The sequence below is a fragment of the Sycon ciliatum genome, chromosome 3 (genome assembly GCF_964019385.1).
Source record: "Sycon ciliatum chromosome 3, ocSycCili1.1, whole genome shotgun sequence".
In the NCBI taxonomy this organism is placed as follows: domain Eukaryota; kingdom Metazoa; phylum Porifera; class Calcarea; order Leucosolenida; family Sycettidae; genus Sycon; species Sycon ciliatum.
Window position 1 is genome coordinate 7,849,598 of NC_088645.1, and position 17,627 is coordinate 7,867,224.

General features: G+C 45.4%; 1 long non-coding RNA gene across 1 annotated transcript; it reads right to left on the minus strand.

The window, feature by feature from the left end:
* Window positions 1-905: 905 nt before the first annotated feature.
* Window positions 906-1,924, minus strand: LOC135812441 (uncharacterized). Its single transcript, XR_010552801.1, has 2 exons — window positions 1,573-1,924; window positions 906-1,178 (listed from the first exon to the last, which is right to left on the minus strand). It is a non-coding gene; the product is annotated as an uncharacterized LOC135812441 (long non-coding RNA).
* Between the last annotated feature and the right edge of the window lie 15,703 nt (window positions 1,925-17,627).

Here is a 17,627-nt window from a genome sequence, read left to right on the forward strand (position 1 = left end):
TTGGAAGGATTTTTCTCCGACGAAAAATAATCGTGTCTGCACTGAGCATTTCACTGAGATGTGCTATGAAAGAGATTTCCAACAAGAGTTTGCACAAAGCATTGGTGGCTATAAGCAGAAGCAGCAGCGACGCTTGAAGCCAGGGTCTCTGCCATCCTGAAACTTGGCGGTGCATGTCATACTAATAGTTAGTAGCTCCTCTACCTCTGCTGCCAGCAAAAGAAGACCATCTTCGATTTACTTCCAGGAACGTGAGCACGATGAGGTAAGTGAACGGCATGATTTTGTGCCGTCCAGAACGTAGCTCTAAACGACTACAGTCCTACTCAAAGTCCTCTACTCAAAATCCTAGTCAGTGAAGTCGAGAATTGATGTAATGTACATGGAACGTTCTCATGTGTGTTATTTCGGTTCTCTTTATCTGTAAGTTTCCATTGCGTTACTTTCCGGTTGCAGCTACACTGCCACAAATACAAGGTACAGTATGATTTGTAGTCTGGAAAATTTCCATGCTGTCATACTGAAGTGGGCACCAAAACGTGTCCACTCAATGGCATGAGAGCACGGGTACAGTCGGCATGTCTGTCCCACAATGCCAATATAGGGAGAGCGCACGCCAAAACCAAGGAGGGTGTGCTCAGGTACAGGCTGGAATACACCAAGAGCACAAAGTGGCCAAGAAGCTGCACAATAATGTCCTGCAACTTCTTGAAGGACCTGTTGAACGATGTGCATACAACCATTCTCGGCATTCGCAACGGCACACGGCACCGTCACAACCCCATGCTCCCGAACACAGTACAGTCTTGTGCCATTGTATCTGTCAACTTTACCAGATTGTTCGTGCAGCTGCATTGGTGCAAAGCATGCGCCCACCCGAAAACACAAATATTGCCCGAGTCAAGAATAGTTATAAATCGTGTCTGTCAACTGTTTTCTACATTCTGCATGCACATGTACCAATGATTATGTGAACGTCAACCAGGCCAAGAAGCATTATCATCATCATCATCATGTCCAACTGCTTCCTCAAAGCCCCAGTGCGCATCTGCATTGGCTTCTGGTACAGCTGCTTTATCTTCGATACCACGCAAGACGGTATCACACGCCGCTGCTTGCGTCCAAAGTATCCATGGGTGAACCATGTGTATTGTCTATACGCCACATGTCTCCAAATCCTGCACAAAACAGTTGGAGAGATGTAGATACACATACCACGAGTGTCTTCATGATTGTGTAAAAGTAAATAGTTTCAGTGTAAATAGTTTCGGATTCGAGTTAATATTTCTATGGGCTACTATACTAAAGACACTTTGGCCTTTTTTCAAATTTACATCACTTTAACACAGTTGAAACACTTACAGTGCTAGGAATAGTATGAATGAAAGACATCGTTGTACCAGTATAATTATATTGGCATGGGTGCAATAGAACTTCATGATTGTGTGATGGAAGTTGGTGAATTTGAATACTGTACACAAAATCATTGCAAAACACTTCCCATCTACTTTGTACCGGTACATGAAACTTGGAAAGAAAGGAAATAATGAAACCGATTTAGTGAATCCTCACCTGTTTGACCACGGTCCACACCTTGCCCGAAATTCTTCGAAGGAAAGCAATGCCACCTCGAGCACTGATTTTTGCAGGCAAACAACAGCAAACTCTGAGTGCTGCGTGACGCACTGCAGCCCTTCCTGCTCGCCGCGTTTACTGAAAGCTGCAGGAACCTCCCAGCAACAAGTCGACTCGACCTCGCTCCACATCATGCTGCATTGTCCGCAACGGCATCAAGCAGTGCTTCTCACGCGAGCACTTGCAACCAAAGCGTTCTCTTCACGTTCATCTGTTTTGTAGTCTCAGAAATATTACTTGTAGACAGTTTCGCAGACGCTGATATGATGCGCGCTTCGGCTCGAACCTAAAAGGCCTCGGTGTTGTTGAATCCGAAGTGGCGTCCACCTCCACACCTCCCGTGGTCTCCTCTTCCTCCAACATGATGATCGAATGAATACTAGTAGGTCTACAAGGGTTATTGATTGAAGAAAAAACAGTGAATACCTTTTTCAAAATTTCTGCAGGTCTACCATTTGAATAAAAAAATTTGGAGGTCACTGAGAACGTTTTACGTCACAGGGTGGGCGGGGGCCCCTCGTGCCAAATATGGAAAATTGCAATTGGTAATTTAGGTGTGTTATCCTTGTCGTAGAAGCTTCCGGTTTTCGCCATTCTACCACTTACGACATACTCTAATGGATTCCGCAATAAAAAATGGGGGTGATTTTGGACCGGAGTTCCCCTTTAATGAACTGTACACCCTAGGCATTGGAGGAGCACCCCTACACTGGTTCTGTGACTACCCCAGTGGCAGGTCACAGCAAGAGGGTGCTGGACAGCTTGTCTTGCTCTGTTGGCTGTACGCGTGGTGTTCCGCAAGGGAGCGTTCTTGGACCCATTCTCTTTGTGTTGTACACCCGTAATCTGCACACAGCACTTCCTGCAACTGTCAATCACCAAGAATTTGCTGACGATATAATCCTTGATTTCTCCCATCCTGACTTAGATTTTGTTGGCAGAACTCTGACGAGAGCAGTAACTGATATCTCCCGATGGCTTGAAGACATCGGCCTCGTAATGAATTCCAGCAAGACTCAGGTCATGTTCGTTCAGCCTCGTGGCGCAGCCATTGCCACACCCGATGTTTTCTGCAACAACGAGCAACTGGAGGTGACGGCCACCGCAAAATACCTTGGTGTGATCGTCGACGACCAATTGTCATGGAGGCCACATGTCGACTATGTGTCACGTAGAACTGCACAAACCATAGGGCAATTGTGGAGACACGGGCGTTCACTAACGCTTAGAGCTCGACGGTCGTGGTACACCAGTATGGTAAACAGACAGCTGTGTTATGCTTCAGCAGCATTCTACCCAAGCCTCACAGCTCAGCTTCTGGACCGTTTGGGGAAGATCAGCAAGGCTGGAGTCAGAGCTGTGTTTCAGCTCCCTCGTCAAACACCGACCGCACCTCTTATTTCTAGATTAAATATTTCCCCACTGATCCACCATTATAAGCTCAAGATTGTTGTTTTTGTCCATAGATGTCTTGCCTCCAATGCAAGCATGCTATTTTCGCCTTTCTTTCTGTTGATCGCTGAACCTGGTCTTGAGCAAAGCACACGCCGTGTTACACGTGGCCAGGTCTCACGTCTTCTCCAAATTCCATTCGTTCGTGGACCAGCATCTCGAGCGTCCATGCAAGTCGTGGGCAGCGTGTATTGGAACAGGCTTCCGGCAAATATTCGTTGCCATGAAGATATTCTGGGTTTCAAAGCCCTGCTGTGCCCAGATGTTCTTGACACGCTTTCTCTGTCTTGACTCATTCGTCAGACATGTGCATTTTGATCTTTTGGGTTGGTCTCTAATCGACAAACTGACTTTTCTCCTCAAATACCTCAACTTCTCTATTTCTATTTCGTACATCTGCTTCGTTTATTCCTTACTCTTTTCTTTCTATCTTTTTCTTTTCTTTCCCTTGTCATTTAATCACTGTCACTCACATACAAATACCGTCATAAAATATAAAACACAAGATTTTCTCATCTTTTTCTTTTTCTTGTTTTTTCATTAGCTTTAGCATGTTCATTCACATTCTTCATCATTTGTGAGAACTAGACCTGGTCTAGTGAGAAGGCATTCTACTGCCTGTAATTCTGGTGAAGTAAAATAAAGTAACAACAACAACAACAACAACTTTGATGCAGGGTTGCGGCTGAATAGTGGGTGTATCAAATCTTTTCCCTTGCTTATCCATGTAGTGAGAGATGAAACCATTATTGCTGGTGATCATTTGGATGCTGGAAGCATATCATGGGAAGTGGTATTCCTGCCTTCAGACAAGCTGTCACTGCTTCCAAAGGGAACTGGTCAACTCACCTGTCATTGAGTAATAATCCGCCTACGCAGGTCTCAGCAGCGCCGAAACGAAATAAGCCAGGCCAGGAGACGAAATATCCGAAACAGCTCATGCAAGAAGCAGTTCCAAAGAAGGAAGTTCGTCGTGCATGCACAACCGAAAAGGCAACAACAAAAGGTCTGCAATGCACACGCATGCGGCCATGGCGCCAGTCGGCCGCGCGATGGTAGGAGCCATGGAGTAGCTCCCTGGTGGCATGGTCCAGGACCAGGTACCGAGCATCTTACGTAGAAACTTACGTAGCTACGTAGACAACGTGTCAGAATAGCGGTGTCGTTAGGTAGCGCCATGTGAACACAATAATAGAAAAGCTGACAGGATCGCTTTTCTAAATAAAAGCTGAATAAATACGACTGCATGACATTGGGGAAAGCACCAATTAAAGCAAAACAAAGCGACACATCACTCATTGACAACATTTTCAAAAAGGAACTGTTTTAACCGGGTACATTGTGGCCCGTCATTAAGAAGGCAGGCAAGATGGGCGTTAAATGCAGAAGACGTATTAGACGACTTCATTTCAAAGGGCAGAGCATTCCAAAGTAAAGCAGTCCTACTAGACAATGAGCGATACCCGCATGCAGTCTTATATCGGCATAACGAAAGATTATTTGCAGAAGAGCCGCGAGTGGTGTAAGCAGGTGTACTGTGCCTACAAAATAGAGAATAGATTTTTGGTTGGAGGAAAGCAAATCAGCACACGAAGCACAGAAGCCATTATAATTTTTTCGACTAGGCCTTTCATTCCATTACTCTTCAGGTCGAATACAATGGTGATTAACAAGGTGGTAAGCAAGTCCTTATAACCGGCACTTTTGGCGGGCAGAGCATTGACGAAAATAGCACTTGAAAAATAGCGCTAGTGACGCCAACAGCATATTTTGGCGGTCAGAGCATAGACCAAATAGCACTTTAAAAGATAGCGCTAGTGTAGTACCGTGTAGTACGGTGGTCCCCACTGTTGTCTGATACACTGTTGTCTGATACACTGTTGTCTAATACTGGTAATATTCATTGTCTCACTGTGTACTTGGCGCCACTAGCGCTATCTTTTAAAGTGCTATTTTGGTCTATGCTCTGACCGCCAAATATGCTGTTGGTACCACTAGCGCTATTTTTCAAGTGCTATTTTTGTCAATGCTCTGTCCGCCAAAAGTGCCGGTTATAAGGACTTGCTTACTACCTTGTTAATCACCATTGCATTCAACCTGAAGAGTAATGAAATGAAAGGCCTAGTCGAAAAATTATATGGCTTCTGTGCTTCGTCTGCAAAATAGAGAATCTAAACTGGCAACCGGGTGAGCTACTTTACACTGAAAGATCTAATGAACAACTGTAAGAAGCGGTGTTCCAGAGGACATAGCTTAAGAGAGTGGTAAAGGGGGTCCACGTCAGCACAGTAATGGGCACCACAGGCAGCTCGGATCGCACGACGGCGAACAGCAAATAGGCGCTTACGGTCTTTTGCGGCCGGATATCAACCGAGGCTGTTCGCGAATACATACCTGTATCTCTCTCCCTCTCCCTCTCCCCCTCTCTCTTTCTCACTTGATCTCCCTCCCTCCCTAGCTGCATTCCTATCGATGCCTGGTCGTAGGCTATGATTCCGAAACCTCCGGTCGGATGAGCCGCGCCAACCACATGGGCACATCGCCCCTACTCCCCTTTGTCTTGTTGTCCAGTGTCATTTCAGTTGTCCTCTTCCCCTGATTATCAGTAGGGCTGTGTTTTTTAGTAAAAAAAATGCAAGTCATCCATTCTGCCTATCTCCTATCGTCGAGGTCGTCCCGACGCGGCCATGCATGCCGCCAGTTTCTTCTACCTCGCAGCCTGTTGTTGGTGTCCGGCTATCACCTAGTTTTCGAATCGCGAGGACGTGATTGTAATTGAGAGGGGAGGTTCAGCGTATAGCGTATCCCCGCACGCTAGCGTATCCCCGTACGTTAGCGTATCCCGGACGTTAGCGGTACGTTAGCGTATCCCCGCACATTAGCGTACGGAGTGTGCCTGTGTATAAAAGCGGCTGTATTTAAAGAATTCCCCAAAGGCATAGCCTATCGGGGGGAGATCACTTCAACAAAACCGGTCCGTCAATGCAAAAGGAGATATTCATCGCTATCGGGGGGAGATCACTTCAACAAAACCGGTCCGTCAATGCAAAAGGAGATATTCATCGCGTGTGGCCGAGGCGGCCCCCTCACCCTCGAGTTTTGATCCCATGAATTCCTGTCAATAAAAGCTGCTGCTTGCTGGAGGAGTTATAGAAGAGGCAGCGCATGCTAGTCGCCGACATGTCTGCAAGTGAATCCAACTCATAGTCAGTCCACATGTTTAAGCCGCGGATAATCTCGTTCACAGGATGCTTTTGCTGGCCACGCGCCAGTGAATTCAGGACGGAGTACAGCTTGGTCTTGACAGCTACCAGGGCCTGAGAGTTGCTGCCGCGTTTGAGAACAATTTGACTTGTGCGTTCAGTGCATTTGCGCAGGGTGGCAACACCACAGCTGATCAGAGCTGGCTTTGGATCTCTGACAATACACGTGCAGAAGCGTTTGAGAACAATTTGACTTGTGCCATCAGTGCATTTGCGCAGGGTGGCAACACCACAGCTGATCAGAACTGGCCTTGGATCTCTGACAATACAGGTGCAGAAGCGTTTGAGAACAATTTGACTTGTGCCATCAGTGCATTTGCGCAGGGTGGCAACACCACAGCTGATCAGAACTGGCCTTGGATCTCTGACAATACAGGCGCAGAAGCGTTTGAGAACAATTTGACTTGTGCCATCAGTGCATTTGCGCAGGGTGGCAACACCACAGTTGATCAGAACTGGCTTTGGATCTCTGACAATACAGGTTCAGAAGCGTTTGAGAACAATTTGACTTGTGCGGTCAGTGCATTTGCGCAGGGTGGCAACACCACAGCTGATATGAACTGGCTTTGGATCTCTGACAATACAGGTGCAGAAGCGTTTGAGAACAATTTGACTTGTGCCGTCTGTGCATTTGCGCAGGGTGGCAACGCCACAGCGGATCAGAACTGGCCTTGGATCTCTGACACTACAGGTTCCGGCAGAAGCGTTTGAGAACAATTTGACTTGTGCCATCAGTGCATTTGCGCAGGGTGGCAACACCACAGCTAATCAGAACTGGCTTTAATCATAAACTTTATTCAAGGATCTCCCAGAGGCGATGGCCTGTCGAGGGGATCTCCTGATGCAAATCACGCAATAGAAATAAACAGTGAGGGAAACTACACGTATATGCTACGTAATAAATGAGCAATAAACACAGGGCTAGGTTGTTCAAAATAAAAAATTAATTTAAATGTCCAGGGATATACCACTACAGTCAAATTTAAAACTTTTCACGTGCAAGCGATATTGCTGCTGAAATTTAGAAAGTGAATCTTGGGATGTCAGCCTTAGTGGAAGGCAGTTCCACAGCCTTCCGATTCTATGCAGAAAGAGAGAGAGGAAGAGATGCGGCCATGAGAATTGAAAATCAATTTGTTTGGTCGGCGTGCGCTAGAAGAGATATTGATGTCAAATCGGGATAGATAATCTGGGCGCCAATGGATGTACTTGAACAAAACGGTGATGGAAATGTAAGTGCGTCGGAAGTGAGGGATTCCAAATTACACAGCCTATCTAAATTATTCTTCGATTCATAGCGATCAAAATCAATCTTTGCAGACCGCAGCATGCATCTGCAGATCTTTGCTTGTAAAATGTCAAGCGATACTAGCTGACTAGCGGTAAGTCTGAAGTAGGCCTCGATATGCTTGCGCATATTTCCGCATATTTTGTGAGACAGTTCATTATAATTATTGCATATTGAGCGACAAAGGGAATATTGGAATGAAGCCAGCATATAATTCAAATATTCTGAAGAAAATGAAGACAAAACGTTCATATTACGGACAAAATGCGTTCAGAAATGCCTTTATGGATGATTTTTTTGGAATGGTTGAGTCGTTTGCTACATTTCCCCCTGGATGAACACTATCGCTACTGTTGCTGGGGACACACCCCAGCCATACTATTCCGCATGTGTTTGATTTGCACCATATTAACGCATGATGTGACGAGCATTTTATTCATAATTATGGTGGTAAACACGCACCTGGCAATATGGTGGTAAATATACGCCGGACCGGACAGTGATTACACACCACAAGCATGATAGCCGTGAAGCCAATGAATATTCCAAGGTTGTTATTTGACTGAAATGATCTACACTTTCTGCTTATGTCTATCATATTTTGGCATATTTTGGCATATCTTTTTGCATATCTTGCTAAGCCTTTGGCATATTATGGATGTTTTCCCTGATATGCGACGAGCATTATGCTCTTTTTTAGCATATTTGGTCGAGGCTAGTCTGAAGCACCAGACAGGGATAGCGTACTCTACTGTGGGTCGTACATACATGTGCATGTATGACTTGTAGAGTAGGGCAATATGTGCAAGCGATAGATGACGGCCCATAAAGCATAACAAATTTACACGTTGGCGGAACTTTTTGAACACAGTAGTGAAAATGGTCTTGGAATTTAAGATTAGTGCTGATCTCTACGCCTAGATGGATTACGGTACTTTTAACATTGAGTGATACGTTGTCCATTTGGACAGACGAAGAGGGTAGAGGAGCATAGTTGGAGAACATGGTGGTCTTGGCCGCAGAAAACTCCCCGTGAATGCCTCTAGCCCAGCGCTGGCAGCTTGTTAAATCCAACTGGAAGTTGGCCAGATTCTCACCAACAGGTAAACCGATGTTATGAGTGTTGAGCAGTGTAACATCATCAGCAAATAGATAAGGGGCGCTGTGAGTCAATGTGTCGGGAAGGGTATTGATGTAGGTTAAAAACAGCAGGGGTGCAATATCTGAGCCTTGAGGAACATCACAATTCAAACGATATTGGGGAGAGATCGTCACCTTAATCTTGACAGCTATCGTTCTCTGATTGAGGTAGCATTCAAACCATTTCACAAAGTTTCGAGTCATAAAAGTACTCAGCCTCTCAATCAGTGTTGGATGATGAAAGCTTTCCTCAAGTCAAGAAATGCACATTCATATCTTTTGTGTTTGGCCGAAGACACGAGCCATCTGGTGAGTAAGCAGGATAAGTTGGTCCGCTGCTGATCGCTGTGGAACATACGCAAATTGGGGCGGTGATATTAATTTGTTGCGATGCAGGAAACTGCTGAGGCTCAGTGCTATCCGGTATTCGAAAAGACGACTGACGGGATGCAGCAGTGAAATAGGACGATAATTTGTTGGTGAAGAGGCACTTCCTTTGCCTTTATATAATGGGGTAATAGAGGCCGATTTCCAGGAATTGGGGAAGCACGATGTAGATATGCTCAAGTTAAACAGGAATGAGAGGGATTCACACAGTAAATCTGCCATTGAGCGTAGTATCGGTATCATATGATTTGCTGAAGTGGATTCTCGAGGGGATAGGTGTGTTAGGTCGTAATGGACTTGTCCAGGACTAAATTTAGAAATGCTGTACAAAGTGGTGCAAGCACAGGTAGCAGCCTGGTCGTTATGGCATTCAATTGACCGTAACTTTGGTGTCTCTCAATGGATTTGCGTGAAATTTTCACCACACACTCCTGACACTATGCTGGCCCTCTGGACATGATTTAAAAGTTCTTGCGCCTCACTGACAGGCTTTCAACGCCGGAAAAACTCAAAATTTCGACATAGTGCCACGGTGTGCGAGCCATAGAACTCGATATGAATTTACAAATTCGATTTTTCAGGGATTTGACGACCAGGCTGCCCCCCTTAATATGTGATCGCGCTTGAGAGGGTTGTCCATTCACTGCTGGTGGCACTGAACACTGGGCTGCAAGATGTTGAGCAAGAAGATCGCATTTTTCATGCTCCGTGGTGGCGCTGGCGTCACCATCTGTAAGATCAGTTATTTATTTACTTTATCTGTAAGATCAGGGACTGACGACTTGCTGCCAGTAGTGTTACAAACTGCTTGACCCTTTTCCACCATACATATCCACCCCTACTGCAATTCTTTGATATAGTAACAGCCTCGCGGTCAAGGAAAGCGTGTCTGGCCGCTCGAAGCTTCTTTCTGTAAAAGTTCCGCGATAAGCAATCATTGAAGCTGCTTTCGCCTCAATACACTAAGGGTTGCGCAGGTAGGCACGGTACAGTACATTCTGTGTCCGCTTCAGTTTGTGTAGATTTGGCGTGTACCAGCTCTGCTTTCGACGCTCCTGTTGACAGGTCCAGATAGAAGATCTGTCTACTAGATTCTGAAAATGAGATTCCCACGCTTTCCAAGCTGAATCCACAAGTTCAGTCCCCATTACGCGCTCAAGAAACGATTCCTGTTCTATCAGAATGCGCAGTCTGGCGAAATCCATTGTTCTGCGTAGTCGATATTCTCGACGCTGGGTTGGTGTGCAGAGAGATAGCGAGGCAATGACAGGACAATGATCAGAAAAGGGCTCAAGTGTGTGTGTAGAGTAAAGTAATAATGTCTGGTATGTTGGTTGCTATGATGTCGAGCAACGGGTTTTGACCGCTTCTAAGATTAGGTCGTGTACCAGTCCCTTCATTCATCACATTGAAACCGAACTTCACGAAATCCGACTGCAGAGCCCTACCATTTCAGTCTGTGGTATCAGTGTCTTTTCAGGCTCGGTTCTTGGCATTGAAGTCGCCTACAAGTACGCTATTGTGTTGGTCAAACAGATCAGAGAGCTGATCGAGCGTAGATATTAAAGAGCTTATAGGTTGTCTTGGGGGCCGGTACCAAACAGATAAGAAGACAGGTTAGCTTGGATGCTTGATCTCAAGAGTCATCATTTCGCAGCTACAGTACGTAAATCTGGGTGAAAATCACAGCTCAAGTGGTCCTTAATTATTGGTTAGTGCATAGCAGGGAGGGCCTTATGGCTTGTTAGTGCCCGACAGGTTAGCCTGAGGGCCGAAGGCCCGAGGGCTAACCTGTCGGGCACTAACAAGCCATAAGACCCTCCCTGCCATGCACTAACTATTTTAGAACGAGGTTACATGCATTATCTCACTTCCATTATGCTTGTGTACCACTATATTGGGTAGTTTTGTGGTTTGTGTGCAGAGAGACTTGGTGTGGTATGAAAGAATATTTTCTTCTGGTAAGTTATGGTAACTCAGCACCACTTAGGACTACTAAAAGTAGAATGGAAGCAAATGAAATGCTGGGCTCTTATTGCGAGCTTCATTCTTATTCATACATGTAGCTTGTGGAGCTATTTAGGGGCTTTGAGAGCCCCTTGTCGATAACTCTAATGACTTTGATCTTCGGTTTTTATAGGTTTCCGCAAGCTGTTGACAAAGAAAATTCGTACAGGTGAAAGAATACTGGAGGCAAAAACCGTACACACTTCTGAATTGCGTAGCTTTTAGTAGTACACCGTACACGGTATGCAGAGTTCATTATCTGCACCGTACTATTATGCATACAGGGAGTTGTACGCACCAGTTTAGAGTATATTCAGCGGGCTTTAAACTAATCCAAGGCCCTCGACACGTCATCAAGAGTAGTAAAATAACGATTGAGCGGGCTTTAAACTCTGATAAGGCCCTTGGCGGGAATGTCGCTGATTGGTCGTTTCCTGGACAACGAGACAGACCTCGTTCTAACATAGATTACTACGCCACCCCCACCAAGCTGTGACCATGGTAGGGATGTACTGCTTCTGTCCTTTCGGTATAGTTTATAACCTGGTATGGTTACAACATTATCAGGAATGGTGGATATAGCCACGTTTCTGTTAGACAAAGAATATCCAGAGACTCTTGTGTCATTAGGTTCAATACTTCGGCTTGTTTACTCAGGAGACTACAACAGTTGATAAAACCGGTACATGTTCGGCATGCTTTTGGCTTCGGAGATCCCCGGGGTTCCTATGCCGAGTTGGTCAGCAGTAACCTCTGAATTTCTGCATCTGAAGCTATTTCACCTTCGACAAGTATGCTGTCAAGTGGAAGGGAGCATTTGACACCATTGGCGCGGAGTGGTCTGCACTTACAATTCCCTCGGTAGGTGTCGCTAGGTGGGAGAGGAAAGTGCGAGCAGGGACGGGTGAGAAGGCGGGCGTATTGCTACTACTAATCCGTGTTCTCAGATGGTTTCCTTGGACCAAGGGATGATTGGCTTTGAGGTGACTCCGGCTGCGTTGTCACTACCTCAGTATCAGGTCTTGGTGATGTCTCTACACTCCGGGTGACATGCTTCAGTTTGAGAGAGTCCTCCCCCTGTCGAGCTCCCGCCAGAGCGGAAAGCACCCGTGTCAACCGTTCCAGCGACATGTTCGATCTCGAATTGACCACTGAACCAAAGCATCACAGTCTCAAAAACACTGATATTCTGTTCTTACACTGCTACTATTAGTTCTACAGAAAGTTTATTTCTGGCTTTGACGTTATAGTTATACACTGACTCGGGAACGATACACACAGAGCTTGAAGTTTTGCATCCGATTGTCACAAAGCTCGTAGTAGATGAAAGCAATCTATCGTCTTCTCTTTAGGGACCGGCGGATTCTGCTCGAAAAGCAGTGAGATTGGCAGAACCATACAAGCCTTATGGCGGGCAATTCCTCGAATTCTGCTCCATTTTGTTATCCACATACCAAACATGCATGAAACTTACCAGAAAAAGTACCGAATTCTGCCAATTTGTCTGCCGTCAGAATCCGCCGGACCCCACTTCTCTTTACCCAGCGTCCACTCCAGTCTACTTTAGCAAGTAGGCAAAACCAACCACAGCCTAAAGACCTAGTCTGCTGCTGTTGGTGTTGCTGCTGTTGCTGCGGCTGCTGCTACTGTTGCTCGACAAAACGTTTTTATTACAATCAGTAAGTTGTGAGAACTCAGTGTGTTCAAATATATTAACTGCTCCCTCTACATAAAGTTGTCATTTCATTCTTCTTGCAGGAGATCCCCTCGACAGGCCCAAAGCCATTGGGAAATCCTTAAATCTAATAAAATATTTAAAATCAGTAGGCTTGTGGTTACGACAGTGACTACGACTGTAAAAGCAGAAATTTTCGCTGGTGTAATATTTTCCGTATTCTCCCAAATCGGCGGTTCGGTGGAGGGAAATTTTCGGTAAAACCCGTTTTCCAGGTACATGCTTTGGATGTCTGACAATACAGGTGCAGAAGCGTATGAGAACAATTTGACTTGCGCCGTCAGTGCATTTGCGCAGGGTGGCATCACCACACCTGATCGGAACTGGCTTTGAATCTCTGGCGACACAGGTGCAGAACTCTGGGACAAGGAACGCCTTTCCCTTCTTGGTGCTATGACGGCGATACGTCAAGCCGATAATACCAGCTACCCTCAGACAGCGGGCGACACGTGCCGCCACTGCCGACACAAATTAATCACAAGGTCTGCATCTTCCCTGCCAGTCTCTCCGGAGGCGTGGGTTCGAATCCCACCGCTGCCACTAATTTTGCTGGCCAGACTCCGTACGCTAACGTACGGGGATACGCTAACGTACGGGGTACGCTAACGTACGGGGATACGCTATACGCTACACATACACCAGACACCGTGCCTGCGCATATTCGCATGCTGCAGGCTACAGCTCTCGAGAAGAATACTCTAGTTGTTGACATTATTAATATGCAGTGTCCTCGTCGTCCACAAAGTTACAAGACCTGAAATGCCAGACATCCCAATCCGAGCAAATAGTCCATTTGAACTAGTTGAAATGCAACGGCTGCGGATAATGCCAGCAGAAAAACCGATAGAATGTGTATCTGCTATGCTTCAGGAATCTTTGGTAGTTTGATAAAGGAGAGAAGAATTCGTAGAAACGCTCACCAAAGTCACTGCTGAATCGAGCGGAATCTGCGAGTACATGTACATGATAGTCTTACAGTCTCTCCCGCACACGTACACTCGCTGGTGTTAACCCTTCCTTTCTTTTCATTTTGCTGACTCGTACAGCTCTATCTTTTGTTTTTGGTGCGTGTTTTTGGCCGTGATGCCGCGACCTCAGGTCGGCAGAGCCATCAATGCCCCACCATCACTGCTGCGTCTCGGTGCAGCCCCTGCTCAATAGTTGTCACGTTCGTCCTAGTCTCAGTATCATTGTCTTTCTTTATTATTTTCGAGCTGGGAATGTGAACATAGTAAAAAAAATGACATCCCCAGCACTCTGAGTCGAAGCAACGTTCTTTGTAGCTTCCCTTTCCCTGCATGCGTATCAGTATCACTCATCAGATCCTGTCAGCTGCTCCTAGGACTGAAAAATTTACAATGTAGGTTTATTTAGTGCTCCTTCAATTAGCTGCAACTCGCTCGTCATAACCTTCTTCATGAGCCGTTGACGGAGACTCTTTGGACTGTGGAGAATCCATGCAAATGAAGTACAGTGTACAGTACATGTACATGTATGCGAACAATAATACGAGTGATGTCGGTGGCAATTTTTTCGGGGTAACTCTTTTACGGTCAAAATAAAGTCATGTAGACGTGAAAAAATTGAGATACCATGAAAGGTAAAATAGAATTCTATTCAAGTACAATACATTGGGAAACTCCAATGTGGCAATGCATACATGCATCCACTAGAAATATTTGTACATGGGTTGAGGCCAAAGAAATCTGACTCTCCAGTGCAGTTGCATGGTGGTGCAAAATTAATATAAAACTAACTTACCTTTCATTACACATGTAATAATTATACGCCTGCGCTTGTGGGAGGAAGCATTTCCAGGAGAGTTTTGTTCGTTATGTGTATTTTCTGCTGTTAGATGGTCAACAACAGCATGATTGTATACATGTATGTTGGCAGCAGCGAGCGCAGGCTGGTGATTGCAGTACGACCTTTGATTGTGATAATAACTGTAGCACATCGTCCCTACTGGTCGGACGATACTCTGTCTGTTTTCCCTTCCAGAACGAGAATCTGTAGGGATTGTGAACTTCTGATACCCAAGCGGAGATTATGTAGCTCAGAGGATGCATGTGCTTCATGATATGCAAAATTGATGTACAAGTATGGGAACCTGAACTGATGCTATTAAGTTTGGCCATTTCCTTCCGCCATGCCGGACTGTCGTGGTTCATACTAATCTCTTGTACTTCTGTTTTTCTTCTTCGCTACACCAGCGTGCCAGTAGTCCGGCGCGGTTGTATTGTATTGTATTGTATTATTTTACTTGGGCATTCCCAACAGACCCTACGGTCTTCTTACAGGGTGCCCAAGATGAATGGATTTGTTAAGTTCCTGGCGAAATGAATTGGGGATATGATTAATGCGAAGGGATTCGGGAAGCGCATTAAAGCGGTCAGCACCAAGGAATGAAATAGGTTTGTATTCAGCTTGAGTTTGCACAATGGGTAAATAAAGGCAATTATTGTCTTGGCCGCGGGTGACTCTATCTGTGTGAGCGCAGTCACGGCGAAGGGAGAACATGTCAGAGAGGAGTGAACTGCAGATATTGTGGATGCAACGGAACACGAAGAATATGGACTTAGTATGATATCTTGTGTCTAAGCTAAATATGTGGTACCACCCCTCAAGCAAGTATGATGTGCGCGTGAATGTGTCAGGCCAAAACAAATAATGACTTTGTTTCCGGTCGCCCGATCGGGCCACTTTTTCCCAAATTCTGAAACTTTTTTTGGTCCCAAATGTATACAAACGGTGGCAATGCCATGTGTGCAAGTGCACTCAATGAGTCATAACTCAGTCAAATCTCAACCGAATTCCACAATCGAAACAACTACAAGGTAGCAGAGATTCTCAGCTGTCGGCTCGAAAACCTCCGGGGTCGATACGAGCTAGAATAACGGAGCTGGAAGGACTCGAACTGTTTGCTTGATTTTTCAGGATGTACGAAAACAGGAATACACCACATGCTGTACAAGAACAGTGAGTCAGTCAACTTTGACATTGATCCTTGCCATGATATATGTACAATGTACATGTGTAGGTGCTCTTGTCCATCAATACCACAACGATTGAGGAACCAAAAAAAGTATCCAAAAAAAATTTCATTCCGGCCGACCGAGTCTCCTTTTTGAGGGGTTGCCGACCGGAAACAAGCCTATTTTTTGTTTTGGCCTCATGCTCAAATTATGCATCTTCTGTATTCCCCCCCCCACGTCCCTGTGCATCACAGGTCCTCATCTTCCTATTTCTCCCTGCTTGTTACTTCGTTCGAACTTGACTTGTAATTACCGGTACAAATACTTCCTTTTGACTGTTTTCTCATTTTCGCAAGTGAAGCTTTATCGAGCCACACTTTTTATTCTATCGCCATCATAATATTGGGCATCAACGCCCGTTTGGTTTGCGATGTAAAATAAAACTTCAAACAAACAAACAACAGTGCCCTAGTAAAACAATGAACCCTGCTACATCTTTCAAATCATTCTACAACTCATTCTCTGCTCCAAATTTGTTTGCACGAGCATCAGCATGCACACCCAGCTCTATCACACACAGCAGCCATTTGAACATGCGGTGAATGCAGACCTGCTGCACAAGACTTCTTGCCATAGCTAGATAATGGTGCTATGCGCCTTGGAAGAGAGCCAGCGCTGTAGCCCGAACTTATTGTCAGCAATACCTAAGATTAAGGCAGAAAACTAAGGCAACGGCAGCTTCAGCATTTGCTAGGCTATAGGCTTCAGGAACCATGCTTTACTACTTCGTTTTTGAAGTACGAAAAACTCGCCAAGCGAAGAGTTATAGGCATATAGACCAGAGCATCATGAGTCACACGACTACAGTCTGCAGCACACACTACAGCGGATAACGGCAGCGCACACTAAGAAGACAGTTGACCAGGGTGGGTGGGTGGGTGGGCAGCTGCACACTTGGCAAGAAGAAAAACAATGATCTGCAGAATCACAGCAACAGCACTTTCAACCACAGCACACTGCCCTCGTACCCGTTCCGCACGCACGTGCAAAAAATATTAACAGAGAACTAGATTTCTCGTTTCTTTCGCTTCGCTCAGCCAACGAGAAATAAACATTTCTGTTTAGTAGTAATAGGTTTTTCATTTTGACCCGACGAGACCATACGACGCTTGCAGATCACAGCACGAACAGTTCACCAGCCACACTCCACGAAAGCAAGTAGAAGTACTCCTGACAAGTCTTGTTTCGTTCCATAGAGATGAGCTCTGATGAGTTCCCCGTTATTATCTCTATGGAACGAAACAAGACTTGTCAGGAGTACTTCTACTTGCTTTCGTGGAGTGTGGCTGGTGAACTGTTCGTGCTGTGATCTGCAAGCGTCGTATGGTCTCGTCGGGTCAAAATGAAAAACCTATTACTACTGTATTTTGACGGACCTATTGAAGATGGCACAAAGAATCATTCTGTTTAATTGCCTCACCATCCTAGTTCAACATGTTTTAATACCATAGAACCATCAGATGCTGCACAGCTGGGGCGGAAGCATATTGGATTTTTTCTTGTGAACAGGGAGTAGTATAGACCGATCCCCTTATTATTATTTTTTTTAAGAAGCATAAAGATGAACTCTCCAAAAACAACAAGTAACCCCAAAGCACGAAAAAAAGGCCAAAAACTAAACGAAGAACATGTGCAATAACATGTTATTTAGAAAGACAGGACAAGTGAATAGTTAGTCAGTCCAT